Source organism: Arachis ipaensis, chromosome B6 (assembly GCF_059453495.1).
Source record: "Arachis ipaensis isolate K30076 ecotype BB chromosome B6, ASM5945349v1, whole genome shotgun sequence".
Taxonomy (NCBI): Eukaryota; Viridiplantae; Streptophyta; class Magnoliopsida; order Fabales; family Fabaceae; genus Arachis; species Arachis ipaensis.
The window spans coordinates 64,550,268-64,570,227 of record NC_142441.1 but is presented as its reverse complement, the minus strand read 5'-3'; the positions used below and the strand labels follow the sequence as shown (position 1 = coordinate 64,570,227).

At 39.1% G+C, this 19,960-nt stretch overlaps 1 pseudogene; it reads right to left on the bottom strand.

The window, feature by feature from the left end:
- Nucleotides 1-4,068: 4,068 nt before the first annotated feature.
- On the bottom strand, nucleotides 4,069-5,322 carry LOC148556232 (uncharacterized; annotated as a pseudogene).
- Between the last annotated feature and the right edge of the window lie 14,638 nt (nucleotides 5,323-19,960).

Below are 19,960 nucleotides of genomic sequence, written 5' to 3'. Positions count from 1 at the left end.
TTGTTTGCCAATTTTGAGCCTATTTTGATCCCCTTTTGTTTTTAAATTTAGCACATTACTAGCCTTAAAGTGAAAAACAACAAATGTCCTTAATTTGGATCTTTGATTAGCTTAGGCTAGTGAGGGTGTATCATTTAAGTGTGGGGAAGTTTGGAAACATTAGTTGAGATGAAAGTGTATTTTTGTATTTTTTGTTGAAGATCTTTGGAATTGGGTACATACTCATGCATTAAATGTTTAAACCATATGCATTGATACTCTTGTATATATTTTATTTTAAAAAGAAAAAATGAAAAAAAAGAAAAAATAAAAAAGAAAAATAAAAAGAAAAAAAAGGGGAGAGGGGTTTTCATGCGTACGCGTCGATGCCCAAATTTGGATGATGCCCAAGACATGTTGGAACTGTGCCACGGCCCAACCTGGATAGTAAGTTGTGCCAAGACCATGCTGGTGGGGTGCGCGAAGCACAGCCCTCCCCACGCGTACGCGTGACCAACGCGTACGCATCGCCTATTTTTACTTGCTTCCTACGTGTATGCGTGATTGATGTGTACGCGTCGCTAGCTTTTCCTCCCTTCCACGCGTACGCGTGACTGATACGTACGCGTCGCTTTCCGAATTCAAATAAAGGGTGCGCTACCCTGATTCTCCTCTCTACTTCTTCTTTCTCTATTTCTTTCCTACTCATTCTTCTTCCTTTCTTACTTTCTTCTTTTCACTCTCTTCAAAATATCACTTCTCATTTTTTTATCTTCTTTCTTTTCTTTTATTTATTGCATTTGCATACTTTCATTCATTGCATTTTAACTTTGTTGTTTGTTCTTCTTTTCTTTTCTATATTTTAACATTGGTGTTGAATTTTTTTACATAACTGTTGAGAATTTCTTGGATCATTTTGGTGCTTCTTGACTTGTTTGATATTGATTGGGTCATGAAATTTTTAGGTTAATGCTTAATCTTTGATGACTCTTGCACTCTTTGTGCATTGATATGAACTCGCATATCTTTTGTAACACCCTAATTACCCTAAAACAAAGGTTAATCAGAGATTACGACAGTTCTAAAGCTCATACGTATAATATATAAAAGAAATAATATAATTGACGGAGCACAGAAGTTGGTGAATTAAAAATTATTAAAATAGTTACGTTGTAAGTATAGTTCTTAATTCATCAAAAATCTGCCTATCAATTTAGAAATATGTCACAGAGAATTTAAAGCAAAAATTACTGGGAATTTGAGTCCCAGGTCATCTCCCAACGAGTTGCAGAAAAGTGTGCTATTTTATTAATCAGATGTTTCCAAAGAAATTGAGTTAAGTAGATGGAAAATTAAATTGAGAAAATTAAATAATATGAGTAAAAGCCTTGAGTGGGAGTTGATTAGTTGGAATCTCTATTATTGATGGAATGATTTCAAGATTAATTAATAAAATTAATGGTTGTTCTGTTTAGTTATCCTTTACTGGGTAAAGGAAAGTCAAACGAGTTGGAATGCTAGATCTGTTCACGAGTCGCAACCCACTTAGTTCAAAGGGATTGGTGTTAGTGACTAGATAGCAATCCAACAGTTAACCCAATTACAAATTTTCTTTCAATCCTTCCAACTCAAGAGTTCCTTTCAATCAACTCCCCATCAAGTGAGGGAACTACTCGCTCATTGTAAATAATAAATCCATAACACATGAAAGGGAATTAAAAGAAGACATGATTATTGAAAATTAAAATGAATTAAAATAAAAGAAATAACCCTTGTATTAAATAATCATAAAAGTATTCAATTGACAAAATTGAGCAAAGCAAAGAACATGGAATAATAAAACCAAGTTAAGAGAACGAACTAGAATGACGAAGTCTTGATGAAGTACTAACTCTTCTCAATGTTCCAATGCTAAGACCAATTGAAAATTAAATCCTATAAACTAAAGAAAAAAAACCTAGAAGAGGAGTAAAACTCGATCTAAAACTGAAAACTGTGTAGAATGAATGTTGTCCTTTGTTTCTGCATGTTCTCTGGCTCTAGTCTGCTGTTCCGGGCCGAAAACTGGGTCGAAATAAGGTCTAAAATCGCCCCCAGCGAGTTCTGCAGATTATGCAGATCGCACATGTCACGCGATCGCGTCACCCATGCGGACGCGTCATTTGCGCTTTTCCTTGCCACGCGTTCGCATCGTCCATACTACCGCATCGCTTTAGCTTTTCCAATCAGCGCGGCCGCGTGAGCCATGCGGCCGCGTCACTGCGATTTGCTCTCCTTCGCGCGGTCGCGTGAGCCATGTGACCACGTCACTTCTCGCTGGTTATCTCCTCAAATTCTTGTGTTCCTTCCATTTCTGCCAGCTTCCTTTCCAATCTCCAACTCATTCATGCCCTGTAAAGTCTAAAACACTCAACACATAGATCACGGCATCGAATGGAATAAAGGAGAATTAAAAATACATAATTAAAGTCTCTAGGAAGTAGTTTTCAAATATGTAATAAATTCAGGAAGGAATTATAATTGCATGCTAATTTAATGAATAAGTGGATAAGGATCATGATAAAACCACACAATTAAACACAATATAAACCATAAAATAGTGGTTTATCAACCTCCCCACACTTAAACATTAGCATGTCCTCATGCTTAATTGAAGGAGATAAAGTAGATAAGTATGAACATGTAGAAACTCATGAAATGCAATGCAATCCTATATATATATAAATAAATGTAACTATATGATTCTTGTCCACTTGATCAAAAGTAAATAAGCTCTTCAAAACAATTACAAATCAAATTCCACTAATTCTCTCATTATACAGTAAAACAGATAAAAATGCAAGAGGATAGCCTATGAAAGCAGGGAACATGGAAATTCAAGCATTGAACCCTCACTGATAATGTATGTACGCTCTAATCTCTAGTGTATAGGGTAATCACTCTATCCTTCTCTAATCATGCTCTCTAACTTTTGTTCTTCTCCTAACCAATCAACAACAGTTAATATACCAATGCAAACATCATGAGGTCTTTTCAAGGTTGTAATGGGGCCAAGGTGAGGATGTGGATATACATTTGGTTAAGTGAGCTGATAAATTGAATCTTCAATTAACCCAAACTCCAACCCAACTTGTATATTTTTAATGTAATCTCAGAATTCATACCTAGCTACCCAGAATTTCCTTTTTCAATCCATACTCATGTATCAACTTTTTATTTTGATTTTATCATATGTGCATTGATCTTTTTAATTCTTAATTCATCATTGGGGTAATTTTATCCCCTTATTATATATATATATATATATATATATAATAAATTTTTTTTTGACATTAAAAATAAATATAGCTTATCAATGCACATAGATTTTTAATTCTTATAGTTTCACATGAGTAGGTATCCAAATTCCCATTAAATTCTCATGACACATTCCCTTAACAACTTTTGTTCCCACAATTTCCCATACTTAACTAGCACACACACAATTTTATCTTAAGCTAACCAAAGATTCAATTTGGGATACACAATTGTTTTTTAGCTTAAGGTTAGTAATGTGGTAAAATATAGAATAAATGGGATTTAAAGGCTCAAAGTGGTTAACAAAGGTAATTGAAAAGGGTAGGCTTAATTTGGATAAGTGAGTTTAAACAAATAATGGCCTCAATCATGTGCAAGCATGCAAATATAATAAATATTGGACATATAAGATAAAACAAAATACAGATTACAATCATAGAGAGGTAAGCACACAAGAATGAAATAATTATGGTTAAATAATGTAACCATACATAAAGGCTCAAATCTTTCACAGGTTGTGTGTTCTTTAGCTCAAACATCATGTTCCAAATACAACTCAAGCAAATTTATCATAAAAATTTTGAAAAATTAGTGAAATTTTGTTCCAAAGATAGAGTTTTAGAAGAAACTTATTGTCTTTTCAATCAAGTAGAACATGCATGCAACTATCCTAACCTATGCAATTTATTCTATTCTATAAAAGAAAGAAAATCTAACTAAAATATCCTAATTATTGGTGCTAGAGAAGAGAAATTACCTCCGGAAGTCAGGTACTGACCGACCTCCCCACACTTAAGTCTTTGCACCGTCTGCAATGCCATCTGTCAGGAACAGGGGTGGGCTGGTAGCAGTATCTCCACAATCGGGACCGTCATGGCTCCCTGTGCTGGTAAAAGAAGTGGATTCCGGGGTGTCTGAGTCTCTGCAATCTCCTCTAAGTAGCTCCCTGAGGTGTTTGAATCTTCGGTTGTTACGGCGCTCTCTTAACTTAGCTTTGTGTTCTTGCCGATCCAACTTTTTGATTATCTGCTGGAGCAATTCATCAGTTGTAGGTGCTTGTGGTATTGAAGAAGGATTATCTTCAACTGGAGCAGTAGGAAGACTTGTAGTGGCTGCTGAAAGTCTAAAGTATTTCCCGTTAGGGACATACTGATCATCCCGTGGAAGCACGGCTTTGGTGTCCCTAGCTCTGTAGGAGACTCTGGCTGCTGAGACAATATCTGAGACCAAGGCAGGGAAAGGTAAGTTGATCGTAATTTGTACGTGTCCCAGAGCATTCCGGATATGTCTTGAGAGATTCAGAGGTTGGTCTGTAAGGATGCACCAGAGTAGAACAGCCATGTCCGCAGTGAAGGAGGACTCATGAGTGCTCGGGAAGACGTAATGGGACATGATCTGTGCCCATACGCGAGCCTCTAAGGTAAGTGCCGAAGCCAAGATTCCTTTAGGGCGGGTACGGTGGTATCCGTAGATCCAACGGCTGCTAGGTAAGGCGATAACTCCGAGAACGGAGTCCCAGTCAAATTACTACCTCTGGCGCTTAAGTGCGGCTTCTTGGAAGGCTTCCATTCCTTCTGGAATAGGGGGAAGACTCAGAGCTTGCTGAATGGCCTCTTATGTAATGGGAACTTGCTTCTGCTGGACATAAACAGACTGCAGGGTCGGCATGTAGAAGTTAGAGTAGAAGTCAACTACCCAAGAAAGATTGACCTGCCTTGGCTGTCTCCGTAGGAAATCCCATTGTCTTCGTTCAATTTGCGGCTCAACAAAGGTAGCAATATTGGACGGGAGGATAAGAAGGTATTCATTGTTATAGTTCCTTTCTGCTAGGATAGGGAACATCTGCTCACAGTAGCGATTGGGAAATCGCGCAGTGTCCTTTGCTGGAAAAGCTTTCTCCTTTTCATCAACCTTTATTATCCTCTTAACTCTTTTTGTTGAGGGCTTGACTGCGGTTGAAGATGGCTCTGCCACTAATGCTCTTTTAGTTCCTCTTCTTGCTGGGGGTTTAGGAGTTGCTTTCTCCCTTCCTTTCTTGGTGGCCATCCTGAAAAAGGGAGGAGAAAGTAAATTAAATTCAAATTGATATATAGCAAGGAAGAGAACAGAAGAGTGGTGATGGATGCACATTAGGATGTAATTGATATTAACACATGCTCTCGAGTACATGTGAAAAGCCACCAATGAAAAATAGCCAGTGCATCGAAAGATAAGTGGATGCAAGGTGTTTATTGGCATGCTAGAAAAGGGCATGAGTAGCATAGACCAAGCATTACTTGTAATAAATTACCATGTTTGTATTGACAATTAAATTCAATTAATACAATAGTAAAGAGAATTTATGAAAAAGCAAGCATTAAATAGTAGAGAGTATAAGAGAGAAGTGCCTAATGCCATAGGGGCTTTTTCATAAACACATAGCATGCATGGTGAATAAGGTAAAGAAAGTATTAAAGTTAACATGCAAGCAACTCTTTAAAGAAATAAATATATAATTGCCAAACAATTTACAAATATCCACAAGCATATAATGAGGAAAAATGACTCAAATAAATTTCTAACACCATGTAAAAAGGAAAAGAAGAAGAAAGAAAATAGGAATAATGAAAAGAAGAAGAAAAGAAAAAAATAACATATAAAATAATAATAAAAATGATAGAAAAGAAAAGAAGGAAGAAGAAAATAGAACCTTGGGAATGGAGGTGAGAGAGAGAGAGTGATAGGTGAGATAGAAGGAAGAAGGGAGAAGGAAGAAATAAGGAGGGAAAAGAAAAATTAGGATTTGGAGGAGAGAAAGATAAGATATGTGGCAATTTTAGGTTGAGCTGTGCGGCGCATGCGACGCGGCCGCGTGGGGCACGCGTTCGCGTGGATGCGCTTCAAGTATGGTGACGCGATCGCGTCAGTCACGCGGTCGCGTGACCCATGTTATGCTTCTGGCGCGAGTGCAGCCTCGCGCCAGCACAACTCTCTGTTCAAATTAATTTATTTGCCAAAATTGGAGTGGCGCGATCGCGTGGGTCACGCGATCGCGTGAGTGTGCTTCAGAAAATGGATGACGCGGCCGCGTCGGCAACGCGGTCGCGTGATAAGGATTGTGCTTCCAGCACCACTCTCGCACAATATTTCATTGTGCACCCTTTTTACGTCGAAAACTCAGGGCACGCGGCCGCGTGGGGCACGCGGTCGCGTGGGGCACGCGGTCGCGTGGGAGGCCATTATCCCCATGAGACGCGGACGCGTCAGCCACGCTCCAACGTGACTCTCTGTTCATTTTTATTTTTCTTTACTCTCCTTGCGATGCGGACGCGTCGCTGATGCGATCGCGTCGCGTAGCGAAATTTTTTTTTTTATGAAAAATAGAAACATGTAAATACAGATGCACGAAAGTACTAATAAAGAGAAGAGTTATTGAATAGGAGAAACTAAAAATAAAGAAAAGAACGATCATACCATGGTGGGTTGTCTCCCACTAGCACTTTGCTTTAACGTCCGTAAGTTGGACGCTCCACTAGCTCAATCTTCTGCTATGTGGGGATCTTCCAAGAGGAAGATCTCAAGCTCCTTGTTTCTCTGCATCTTCTCGCCATGGTATAGCTTCAGGCATTGTCCATTAACTTTAATAAGTTCAGAGCTTGAAGGATGGCTTAGGTGATAAACTCCGTACGGTTCGGCCTTCTCTACTCTGTATAGACCTTCCCATCGTGATCTCAACATACTTGGCATGAGCCTTAGTCGAGATTTGTAAAGGAGGACGAAATCCCCAGGTTGGAACTCTTTCTTCATGATGTGTTGATCATGTACAGCCTTCATCTTCTCCTTGTATATTCTTGAGTTCTCATAAGCTTCTAGGCGAAGGCTTTCTAGTTCCTGCAGTTGCAACTTCCTTTCAGCTCCGGCTTTCTCAATTCCCATGTTGCACTCCTTAACTGCCCAAAGGCTCTGTGCTTTACTTCAACTAGGAGATGACAAGCTTTTCCATAAACTAAGCGGAAAGGACTCATCCCAATGGGTGTCTTGTATGCTGTTCTATATGCCCAGAGTGCATCTTGTAGCCTGGTGCTCCAGTCTTTTCTATGAGGCTTTACTATCTTTTGTAAGATACGCTTAATTTCTCTGTTTGACACCTCGGCTTGCCCATTAGTTTGGGGATGGTAAGCCGTTGCAACTTTATGAATTATCCCATGTTTCTTCATTAATCCTATTAGTCTCATGTTACAAAAATGGGTGCCTTGATCGCTCATGATTGCTCGTGGTGATCCGAAGCGACATATAATATGGTTTCTCACAAAGGAAACAACAGTGTTAGCATCATCAGTACGGGTAGGAATTGCTTCCACCCATTTGGAAACATAATCCACAGCTAACAATATATAAAAATATCCAGTAGAATTTGGAAATGGACCCATGAAGTCAATGCCCCAAACATCAAAAATTTCACAGAAAAGCATAATTTGTTGAGGCATCTCATCCTTCCTGGATATATTACCAAATTTCTGGCATGGGAGACAAGATTTACAAAATTCCGCAGCGTCTCTAAAAAGAGTAGGCCACCAGAATCCATAGTCTAAGATCTTTCTAGCTGTTCTTTGAGGGCCAAAATGTCCTCCACTCTCAGATGAGTGACAGGCCTCTAAAATGGACTGGAATTCTGATTGAGGCACACAATGTCTAATTACTTGGTCAGCGCCACATCTCCATAAATACGGGTCATCCCATATATAATATTTAGACTCGCTTTTCAGCTTGTCTCTTTGATGCTTAGAAAAATTTGGAGGAAATGTGCGGCTAACTAAATAATTAGCTACAGGTGCATAACAAGGGACTACCTCAGATACTGCTTGCAGGTTATCAAAAGGAAAATTATCATCTATAGGAGTAGAATCATCCTTAATATGCTCAAGGCGACTTAGGTGGTCTGCCACTAAATTCTGATTACCATTCCTATCCTTTATTTCTAAATCAAATTCTTGTAACAGCAGTATCCAATTCTTGGTTTGGACTCTTTTTTAGCTAGTAGGTACTTTAAAGCTGCATGGTCCGAATACACTACTACTCTAGTACCAAGTAAATAAGCTCGAAATTTATCCAGAGCAAAAACAATAGCAAGAAGCTCTTTCTCAGTAGTAGTATAATTGGACTGGGTAGTGTCTAAAGTCTTAGACGCATAAGCAATAACAAAAGGATCCTTACCTTCACGCTGAGCCAGCGCTGCTCCTACTGCATGGTTGGAAGCATCGCACATGATTTCAAACGGCTGGCTCCAGTCTGGTCCTCTCACAATTGGAGCTTGAGTCAGAGCAGTCTTCAGCTTATCAAACGCTTGTTTGCAATCCTCACTGAACTCAAACTCAATATCCTTCTGCAGTAATCTGGATAAGGGAAGTGCTACCTTACTAAAGTCCTTAATAAATCTCCTGTAAAAACCTGCATGGCCAAGGAACGAACGAATTTCCCTCACAGAAGAGGGGTAAGGTAAACTAAAAATAACATTCACCTTTGCTGGGTCTACAGAAATGCCATTATTAGATACCACATGTCCCAATACAATCCCTTGTTTTACCATAAAGTAACATTTTTCAAAATTTAATACAAGGTTTGTATTAACACATCTATCTAACACTCTAGATAATCCATCTAAGCAAAGGCTAAAAGAATCACCATAAACGCTAAAATCGTCCATAAAAACTTCCATACAATCCTCAATAAGGTCAGAGAAAAGACTCATCATGCACCTTTAGAAAGTAGCTGGCGCATTGCACAAGCCAAAGGGCATTCTCTTGTAAGCATACGTCCCAAAAGGACATGTAAAAGTGGTCTTTTCCTGATCCTCATGAGCTATATGAATCTGAAATAACCCGTGTAACCATCTAAAAAGCTATAATGTGATTTACCTGACAGGCGATCTAGCATTTGATCAATGAATGGAAGTGGGTAGTGATCCTTATGGGTAGCTTGGTTGAGACGCCTGTAATCAATGCAGACTCTCCAAGCATTATGAACTCTAGTTGCTATGAGCTCTTCATGCTCATTCTTCACTGTAGTGACTCCAGACTTCTTGGGCACCACTTGTACTGGGCTTACCCATTCACTGTCTGAAATGGGATATATGATACCTGCTTCCAATAGTCTGGTCACTTCCTTTTTGACAACTTCCAAGATGGTGGGATTCAATCTTCTTTGGGGTTGACGGACAGGTTTTGCTCCCTCTTCTAAAAATATTCTGTGCTCACATACTTGAGGGTTGATTCCTACTATGTATGCCAAACTCCACCCAATTGCCTTCTTATGCTTTCTCAACACATCAAGTAACTGCTCTTCTTGTTGAGAAGTAAGTTCCCTTGCAATGATAACTGGAAACTTTTTCTCATATTCAAGATAAGCATATTTGAGATGTGGAGGGAGGGGTTTCAATTCTAACTTCTGATCATGGGCAGGCTCTGGATTATCTGGAGCTTGTGAAAATGACGAAGTGCCCTCATTGTCAGTTAAGAGGGTCCCCACACTTGGACCTTGTCCAGTGTGCCTCTCTTCTTACTCTTCCTTGTGAACTTCAGCTACACTTTCATCTATGACATCACACTGGAAGATAGAATGATCTTCTGGAGGGTTGTCAATGACTCCATTCAGATTGAAGATTACTATGCGGCCATCTATTTCAAAGGAGTATGTTCCTGAAAAAGCATCCAATTTGAATTTTGATGTCTTCAGGAATGGTCTTCCAAGTAGGATTGATGATGGCTTATCTGAATCATTATGGGGCATCTCCAAGATATAAAAATCAGTGGGAAATGTAAGCCCTTTAATGTTCACCAAAACATCTTCAGCAACTCCAGCCACTGTAATATGCTTTTATCTGCTAACACAAAACGAGCTACCGACCTTTTTAAGGGAGGGAGCCTCAAAATATCATATATAGACAAAGGCATTATACTAACACATGCTCCTAAATCACACATGCAATCATAAATTACTACACCACCAATAGTACAGTTAACTATACAAGGACCTGGATCACTACATTTTTCAGGTAATCCTCCCATTAAAGCAGATATGGAACTACCTAAAGGAATAGTTTCTAATTCATTAATTTCGTCTTTATGAATACACAAATCTTTTAGAAACTTTGCATATTTAGGTACTTGCTGAATAACATCAAAAAGAGAAACAGTTATCTCGACCTTTTTGAATATTTCTACCATTTTAGGATCGGGTTCCAGCTACTTCTTAGGCTTCCTTGCAAGTTGTGGAAATGGAATAGGAGTAGTGTTTTCTGTAGTGTCTGCACCTTATGGTGCTTCCTTTTGTGGTTGAGCTATTTCTTCTTCAGCTATGTCCTGTATGTCCTCTTCCTCCTCAACATCTTCTATTTCTTTCACCTCTTCAGCTGAGGCGTGTTCTGGTGGGCTTAGTTCCTCCTGGTTCCTCTCCTGCAGAATGGTTCCGGACCTTAGGGTGATGGCATTAATGCCTCCCTTTGGATTGGGTAATGGTTGAGAGGGGATTCCAGTGGAGCTTGAAGGTTGGTTACTGGAATTTTGCATTGCTCCAATCTGTGAGACAAGAGCTTACAAAGTAGAGGTCAGACCGTTCAGACTGGCATCAATACAATTCATGATGTTATTTTCCATGGTCTGTTGTCTTCGCTCAAAAGATTATAGTAATTCTTCATTAGGAGATGAAGAAGAATGACTGAATTGAGAGCTCTGCTGTTGATTGTGCTGTGGTCCTTGGTTTTGCCTCAGGTGAGGTGCTCTGTAAGGTTGATTCTGCTCTCTGTTGTTGTTATTATTCCACCTCTGATTTCCCTCATTATCTCTGCCTCCTCTGTTATTGTTGTCCCTCCAATTCTGGTTAGAATTGTCCTGCCATCCATGGTTATTGTTTCCACTTTGATTGTACCCTTGGTTGGGGCGGTCATAGAAGTTATGAGTGGATGCCACCATGTTGTCTTCTTGTTGGAGTTGCGGGCATTCATCAGTATAATGGCTATAATCAGCACAGATTCTGCAAACTCTCTGTGGGACTAGTTGTTGGTTTTGCTGTGGTGGAGGAGGTTGAGCTTGCTGAGCTTATTGTTGATTCAATTATATCTGCTTCAGCAAGTTGGTCATCTCACATATACTCTGAGCTAGAGCCGCAGTCTCTCTGTTAGAGGATACTTCTACAACGGCTTTTGAACGGCCTTGCTTTTTCCTGTGGTTCCTAGTAGATTCAGCTAAATCACTGATCAATTGCCATGCTTCATCAGTGGTCTTGTACTTCTTCATAGACCCATTGCTGGCACTTTCCAATGTGGTCTTATCTTGGGGCCTCATACCCTGTGTGATATAGCTGAGTAACACCATCTTATCAATCCTGTGGTGGGGGCATGCTTCCAGAAGATTATTGAAGCGCTCCCAGTATTCAAAGAGAGACTCATTGTCATCCTAAACAATTGTGGAAATATCCTTCCTCAGTTTATCAGTAACTTCAGATAGAAAGAATTTCTCCAAAAACTCCTTTCTGAGTGTATCCCAGTTGGATACATTTGCTAGAGGTTGAGTGTAGTACCATTCTCTTGCCTTTCCCTCAAGAGAAAATGGGAAAGCTTTCAGCAAAATTGAAGTTTCATCAGTACCATCACGCCTGACAGCGGAACAGGCTGCCTGGAAATCTCTCAAGTGCTTGATGGGCTCTTGAGCAGGTAAGCCATGAAACTTGGGCATCAAATTTGGCAGTGCGGTCTTTATTTCAAAAACTGTAGCTACCGCTGGATGATGTGCTTGAAACGGTTGCATCGTAAAATCAGGAGCTCCTTCCTCCTAGATGGTAACTCTCCTAGCTGCCATGTCTCCTGCACGTAAAACAACCGAATTAGCAGAACAGGGGCTGGTTTCTTCCTCAACTGACGTTTCAGATTCGTCCTCAGAGAGGACTAACCGACGCTTAGCTCGCTTTATTCGTGAAATAGTCCTTTCAATTTCAGGATCGAATATTGGCAAGTTGGGGTCAGGTAGTGAACGCGTCATTTGATGAAAGAAACATGCAGCTCATAGTAAAAACAATAAAATAAAATGCAAATAAGTAAATTCTAATTAATAACTTTAGCACTCTATTGCAACTCCCCGGCAACGGCGCCAAAAATTGACGGAGCACAGAAATTGGTGAATTAAAAATTATTAAAATAGTTACGTTGTAAGTATAGTTCTTAACTCACTGAAAATCTGCCTATCAATTTAGAAATATATCACAGAGAATTTAAAGCAAAAATTACTGGGAGTTTGAGTCCCAGGTCGTCTCCCAACGAGTTGCAGAAAAGTGTGCTATTTTATTAATCAGATGTTTCCAAAGAAATTGAGTTAAGTAGATGGAAAATTAAATTGAGAAAATTAAATAATATGAGTAAAAGCCTTGAGTGGGAGTTGATTAGTTGAAATCTCTATTATTGATGGAATGATTTCAAGATTAATTGATAATTAATGGTTGTTCTGTTTAGTTATCCTTTACTGGGTAAAGGAAAGTCAAACGAGTTGGAATGCTAGATCTGTTCACGAGTGGCAACCCACTTAGTTCAAAGGGATTGGTGTTAGTGACTAGATAGCAATCCAACAGTTAACCCAATTACAAATTTTCTTTCAATCCTTCCAACTCAAGAGTTCCTTTCAATCAACTCCCCATCAAATGAGGGAACTACTCGCTCATTGTAAATAATAAATCCATAACACATGAAAAGGAATTAAAAGAAGACATGATTATTGGAAATTAAAATGAATTAAAATAAAAGAAATAACCCTTGTATTAAATAATCATAAAAGTATTCAATTGACAAAATTGAGCAAAGCAAAGAACATGGAATAATAAAACCAAGTTAAGAGAATGAACTAGAATGACGAAGTCTTGATAAAGGACTAACTCCTCTCAATGTTCCAATGCTAAGACCAATTGAAAATTAAATCCTAAAAACTAAAGAAAAAAAACCTAGAGGAGGAGTAAAACTCGATCTAAAACTGAAAACTGTGTAGAATAAATGTTGTCCTTTGTTTCTGCATGTTCTCTAGCTCTAGTCTGCTGTTTTGGGCCGAAAACTGGGTCGAAATAAGGTCCAAAATCGCCCCCAGCGAGTTCTGCAGATTATGCAGATCGCACATGTCACGCGATCGAATCACCCATGCGGACGCGTCATTCGCGCTTTTCCTTGCCACGCGTTCACGTCGTCCATGCTACCGTGTCGCTTTAGCTTTTCCAATCCGCGCGGCCGCGTGAGCCATGCGGCCGCGTCACTGCGATTTGCTCTCCTTCGCGCGGTCGCGTGAGCCATGCGACCGCGTCACTTCTCGCTAGTTATCTCCTCAAATTCTTGTGTTTCTTCCATTTCTGCCAGCTTCCTTTCCAATCTCCAACTCATTCATGCCCTGTAAAGTCTGAAACACTCAACACACAGATCACGGCATCGAATGGAATAAAGGAGAATTAAAAATACATAATTAAAGTCTCTAGGAAGCAGTTTTCAAACATGTAATAAATTCAGGAAGGAATTATAATTGCATGCTAATTTAATGAATAAGTGGGTAAGGATCATGATAAAACCACACAATTAAACACAATATAAACAATAAAATAGTGGTTTATCAATAATCTAGAAGCCCGATGAAAGATATAGCTCAAAAATAGGATTTCAAAAGCGCAAAACGTACTAACGAAGCTACTATCTTAAGGCACAAGAAACAGATGAGACATAACAATATATTATTATATAATATCATAGGAAACTAGCCTCGACTCGCGGAGTTTAAGCTGGCTAGCCATATACCGGTATACAAAACCATACCGAATTCTGACTGTTTAAAAATAGCTTATACAAGTTTTTCTCTCATAATACAAGCCTCTAGGCTAAACAAAATACAAAAGAGAGATGTATAAACAAGTTTAAACAAAAAGACTCCAAAAGAATCCATAATCCTCCGCTTCTGTCACCATCCAAAATAACTTACCGAGGTGGGTTGTGACCTACATCTGAAAAACAAAACAGAAATATGGTATGAGAACTGGAGGTTCTCAGTATGGTAACAGTGCCCAGTGATGTAGGATATAAGACCCCGGGATGCCAAAGGCAATCCTAAGCTCCATATCCATCACAAGATTCAAACTTAAAGCATTCAAAAACAATTAAGCATAATATAAACCTTATCATCAATAAACCAGGTGATCTATCTTAAGGGATTTCTACTCTAACCAAACACCGCTGTCCCACAGCCTTCACCAACCTATCCTCCATGCAATCCCATCGCCACCATCTTCCAAACCTCCTCAATCCCAGTAGAAAACAGAATTAATAACAATACAAGTAATTCACAAGTAAAAGCATATAAGGCAATTAATTCAGATAGCAATTAGGCATGTTATTCAATTAGGCATACAATTACAAATCGGCAAAGCAAACAAGCAGATAGAAAATGCATATGATGAATGCCTGTCCTACTGGCTGTGATATCACATTGTCGATTCAACTGCCAACCCGACACATTTCCATGGAGATGTCGCCCTTCGGATTTCTTATATGGAAACCCCTGAGATATATTGCCCGAATCACTGTCCAGGTACCGGCGCCTGCACGCCCATAGATCCGAAGGGATGCGAGTGAGATACTCTTGCCTCAGACGTCATATCTCAATGTAAGTGGGATTAACCACCGTCCTTGCCGGGTGCATAGTGTTGCATAATCTCAGTAAAAACATTATCTCAGTGGCTTTCAAAAAGCATTTTCAGTATACAGAGATCCATCATCTCAATCAGAGTCCTCGACTCATCTCCACCAATGTACATTTATAACTTAGTTTCCAATATCAAAAGTTCATCATTCCTCATCTCATATATCAATCATCCTTCACCCAACGTCAAATCATTCTCAACACGCCAGAAACCTAGGCCACCATTTTCTAATTTATATCCCATGTTTTAATACTCAAAACTAAGCCCAAAAATCTTAAAATGGTGTTTTAGAAGCTTACAACCTTGTAGGGAAGGTAGAATAATTGAAAAATAAGCAAAATTTGATAAACAGGACGTGTGCGGCCGCACAGGGGTGTGTGCGTGCGCACGCCCAGGAATTTTTAAATGGGTGCGTGACGAATGAAACTCTCGCGCGATCTAGAATTTTCATAAATAAAATCACGTTGTAGGTATAGCTTCTAGACCGAAAAAAATTTCCTTCGTACAAAAACTTTGGTTGTCACAAGTAAAAAAACCCAATAAAATTTATAACCGAAGTATTTATAACCTCGGGTCGTCTTCTCAAGGAATTGCAGGAAAGTATGATTTATTATTGGTTATGGGAAAAGTATATTTTATTTTGGGTTTTTAAAATAAGGAACAAGTAATTTAAATGACAAGAAAAATAAATTAATAATTATAAAAACATGTTGCAAGGTATAAGAACTGGAAATCCCATCCTAGTTATCCTTATCAGGTGTGATGAGAATTGTTATTGTTCCCACTTAGTTAACCCTTACTAAATAGAGGAAAGTCAAGTGGACCAATCAATTTGATCCTCAAGTCCTAGTCAACTCCTCTGGAAAGACTAGCTTTAGAGCGATCCAAATCAATCAGCAATTCCCAATTTTCAATCAACTGCTGAATCTGATAACTCAAGTGTTACCAATTACTTAACCAAAGCAAAAAGGGAGAAAATCTACTCGAATAAAAATGCCTTCAGATTGGAAGCAGCAGTAACATAAATAAAAGATAGAAATCTTAAATCTGAAATACCTCAAATTATATTAAATAAAGAAATCAACTCTAACATGAAGTTCATAAGCTAAATTGAAAAGATAAATAACAATTAAAGTAATAGAATAAATAAAAGTAACAAATAAATTAAAGGAACATTGAACCTGGAATGAAGAGAAGTAGCCTAATCATAATAGAAATCATAAATCCTAAGAGAGAGAGGAGAGAGCCTCTCTCTCTAAAAACTACATCTAAAACCTAAAAATATGAATATGAATGTTGTCTCTGTTGTCTATATTGAATGGATGCATTCCCTTACTTTACAGCCTCTAATCTATGTTTTCTGGGTCGAGAACTGGGCCAGAAATAGCCCAGAAATCACAGATTCCAAATTCTATCACGCTGATTTTCGCAGATGCGACGCGTGCACGTGATGCACGCATTCGCATCATCTATCCTCAGGGCAACTCTAGAAAATTATATATCATTTCGAAGTCCTGGATTTTGGGTTTTCAACGCAACTGAAACCGCATCATTTGGACCTTTGTAGCTCAAGTTATGACCGATTTAGTAATAGAAGGTCAGGCTGGATAGCATTAGCAGTTCCTTCAGTTTCTTGCATTCCTTCCATTTTTGCATGCTTCCTTTCCATCCTCTAAGTCATTCCTACCCTGTAAACTCTGAAATCACTTAACAGACATATCATGGCATCGAATAGTAATAAGAGGTGATGCCAGGGCATTTTGGCCAGTTTCACTGACCTTTTCTTTACTGTTTTTAGGGTAGTTTCATGCATTTTCTTAGGAAATAAGCTAGTTTTGGGTAGATATTCACTTACACCTGTATTCAAGCATACATTGTGCATTTTATATGATTTCATGAGGATTTTGCATGAGTTTAGTGACAAATTGTATGCTGCATTACCCATGACTTGGACTAGAACTTTGATGCACTCTATTGCCTGATTTCAGAACCAAAGGAAGCAAGGAATGGGAGGTAACTTGCAGAGTTAATGAGAAAAGTGACTGCCAATAATGCTCTTGAAGCCATCATTACCCACGTTAAGAGTCACGTTAACTAAGTTAACGTGAACTCTAATGTGAAGAAGGGAATTTGAGCCAACGTTAGTGACACTTAACATTATCACTAACGTTGGCCAATGCTCACAAGTGGCCACGTTAGAGTCCACGTTAACTTAGTTAACGTGGCCTCTAACGTTAAAAAGGGGAAAGGAAGCAAATGTTAGTGACATTCAACATTGTCACTAACGTTTGCCTAAGTGCACAATGCCATGTTAACTCCCACGTTAACTTGGTTAACGTGGAAGCTAACGTGAAGAGGCAAGAGTGGTCGACAACGTTAGTGACACCTAACATTGTCACTAACGTTGGAAGCAACCACACAACCCCAAGGAACCACGTTAACTTAGTTAACGTGGAGGCTAACGTGAGAGAAGAAGGTGATGGCCAACGTTAGTGACACTCAACATTGTCACTAACGTTGGAAGGAGCCACACAAGCCACTATGAGCCACGTTAACTCCCATGTTAACTTAGTTAACGTGGAAGCTAACATGGATGAGTAAAAGATGAACCAACGTTACTGACACTCAACATTGTCACTAACGTTGGGAATGGCTAAGCAATGCCACGTTAAAGAGCCACGTTAACTAAGTTAACGTGGGCTCTAACGTGAGACATGGGGGCACATTGGAATGCTAGTGACAATGTTGAGTGTCACTAACATTCTCGAAGGATGGCAAGCCCACGTTAAAGGGCCACGTTAACTAAGTTAACGTGGGCTCTAACGTAGGAGCAATGGGCGGCTTTTCAACATTATTGGGAAAGTTAAGCCCCAATAACGTGTGCGAAGGACCTAGAGGCAACGTTAGTGGCAACGTTTGTGCCACTAATGTTGAAGTTAACGTGGCTTTTACTTAGGAACGTTAGTGAGAAAGTTGATTGTCACTAACATTCTCGAACTCATATTTTCACTAAACGTTAACACCCCTAACGCCCTGAGCTCAAGTCTCTGCCCACTTCACACTTTCTCTTTGCAAGTAAAGCCAAGCCCAAATGAAGAAAAGAACTGCTTCAAACTCAAGATCCAAAGGCCCAAGACTTGAAGATCCAACTAGAAGATGAGAAGAGTAGTATATATAGGAGTATCTTTGAATTATTTTGGGGAGTTCCGGGAGTTGAAAAATAGCATAGAACTACTTCCTGTATTTTACTTTCTTTGCTCTTCTAGTTTTCATCATGTATTCTCCATCTTTATTTTCATTTTCTAGAGCTATGAACAACTAAACCCCTTTCATTGGGTTAGGGAGCTCTGTTGTAATTTGATGGATCAATACTAGTTTTCATTATTCTTCTTCTATCTTTTCTCTTGATTTTACTTGAAAGCTTTCGATCTTCATCCAATTGGGTAGTATCTTGGAAAAGAAGCTACTCAAACTTGGATCTCTTCGGAACCTTGAAAGAGGAATGAAGAGATCAAGCTAGAAATGCTTTCTCATGCTGGACCAAATTGGGTTTGGATGGATATGTGACTATAATCCTCTCAATACTTGATTTGGGAAATGCATGTGGTATAATCAGTGACCATACTTCATCTCTTCTCATGAGCAATTGACCAAGGAATTGGCTATTGATCAAGATTTGAGAGATTGAATTATAAGAAATTGTAATTCAATCACTTAAGATTGCCAAGGAGATCAATGAGTGCATTGATTGAGGAAGAGATGAAAATGAGATTGATCCGGAGAATGCAACATCTCCTAAGTCCAATGAACTCCCCATTTCTGATCTTACCCATTCTCTTTAATTTCTGTCATTTACATTTATGAGCAATTCCCCCATTCCCATTTAAGATTCTGCAATTTACTTTCTGCCATTTACTTTCCCACCATTTAATTTTCTGCAATTCTCAACTCAATTTCTGATTCGCTCAACTAGAACATTCCTCTAATTAAAGTTGCTTGATCAATCAATCCTTATGGGATTCGACCTCACTCTATTGTGAGTTTTTACTTGACGACAAATTCGGTACACATGCCGAAGGAAATTTGTTATGAGACAAGTTTTCCGTACATCAAGTTTATGGCGCCGTTGCCGGGGATTGATTGTGCATCAACAATGATTAGATTGGACGATAACTAGATTGAGCATTTTATTTTTGTTTGATTTAAATTTCTGTTTGAGTTATTTACTTCCTGCTTTAGTTAATTTCTTCCCTTCCCCCTACTTTTTCTTTGTTATTTACACTTCATCGCACTAACTCACTAACTGTTTGATATATTGCATCACTCACACTAACAGTAATTCTGACAGATATACTTTCTGCACCTATTCTCTTTGCTTGTACTTGTTGGTTGTATGACAGGGAGAAGAAGCGGGGCTTCAACTTCCTTTGATTCTGAACCTGAGAGAACCTTCCTTAGACTAAGGAGGGAGGCAAGAGAAAAACGTGTAGTAGGTGGTGAAGAAGAGGAGGAACACTTTGAGGAATACTTTGAACCAAACATGGAAGAAAACATGGAAAACCATCATGAAGAAGAGGCTCACAACCATGGCGGAAGAGGTCGAGCAAATCATGCTAGGGAGGATAGAAGAGTTTTAGGCTCCTACATCAATCCAAACCCAGGAAACTGTGGAAGTAGCATTCAAAAGCCAACCATCCATGCCAACAATTTTGAACTAAAGCCACAGCTCATCACCCTTGTGCAGAACAACTGTTCGTTCGGAGGAAGTTTCTAAGAGGACCCAAATCAACATTTAACCACCTTCCTGAGAATATGTGACACAGTGAAGTCTAATGGTGTTCATCCTGATGCCTATAGACTGCTCTTATTTCCATTCTCACTCAGGGATAAGGCAGCCAAGTGGCTGGAATCCTTCCCACGGGAAAGCTTGACAACTTGGGAAGACGTGGTGAACAAATTCTTAGCAAGATTTTACCCTCCTCAAAGAATCAAT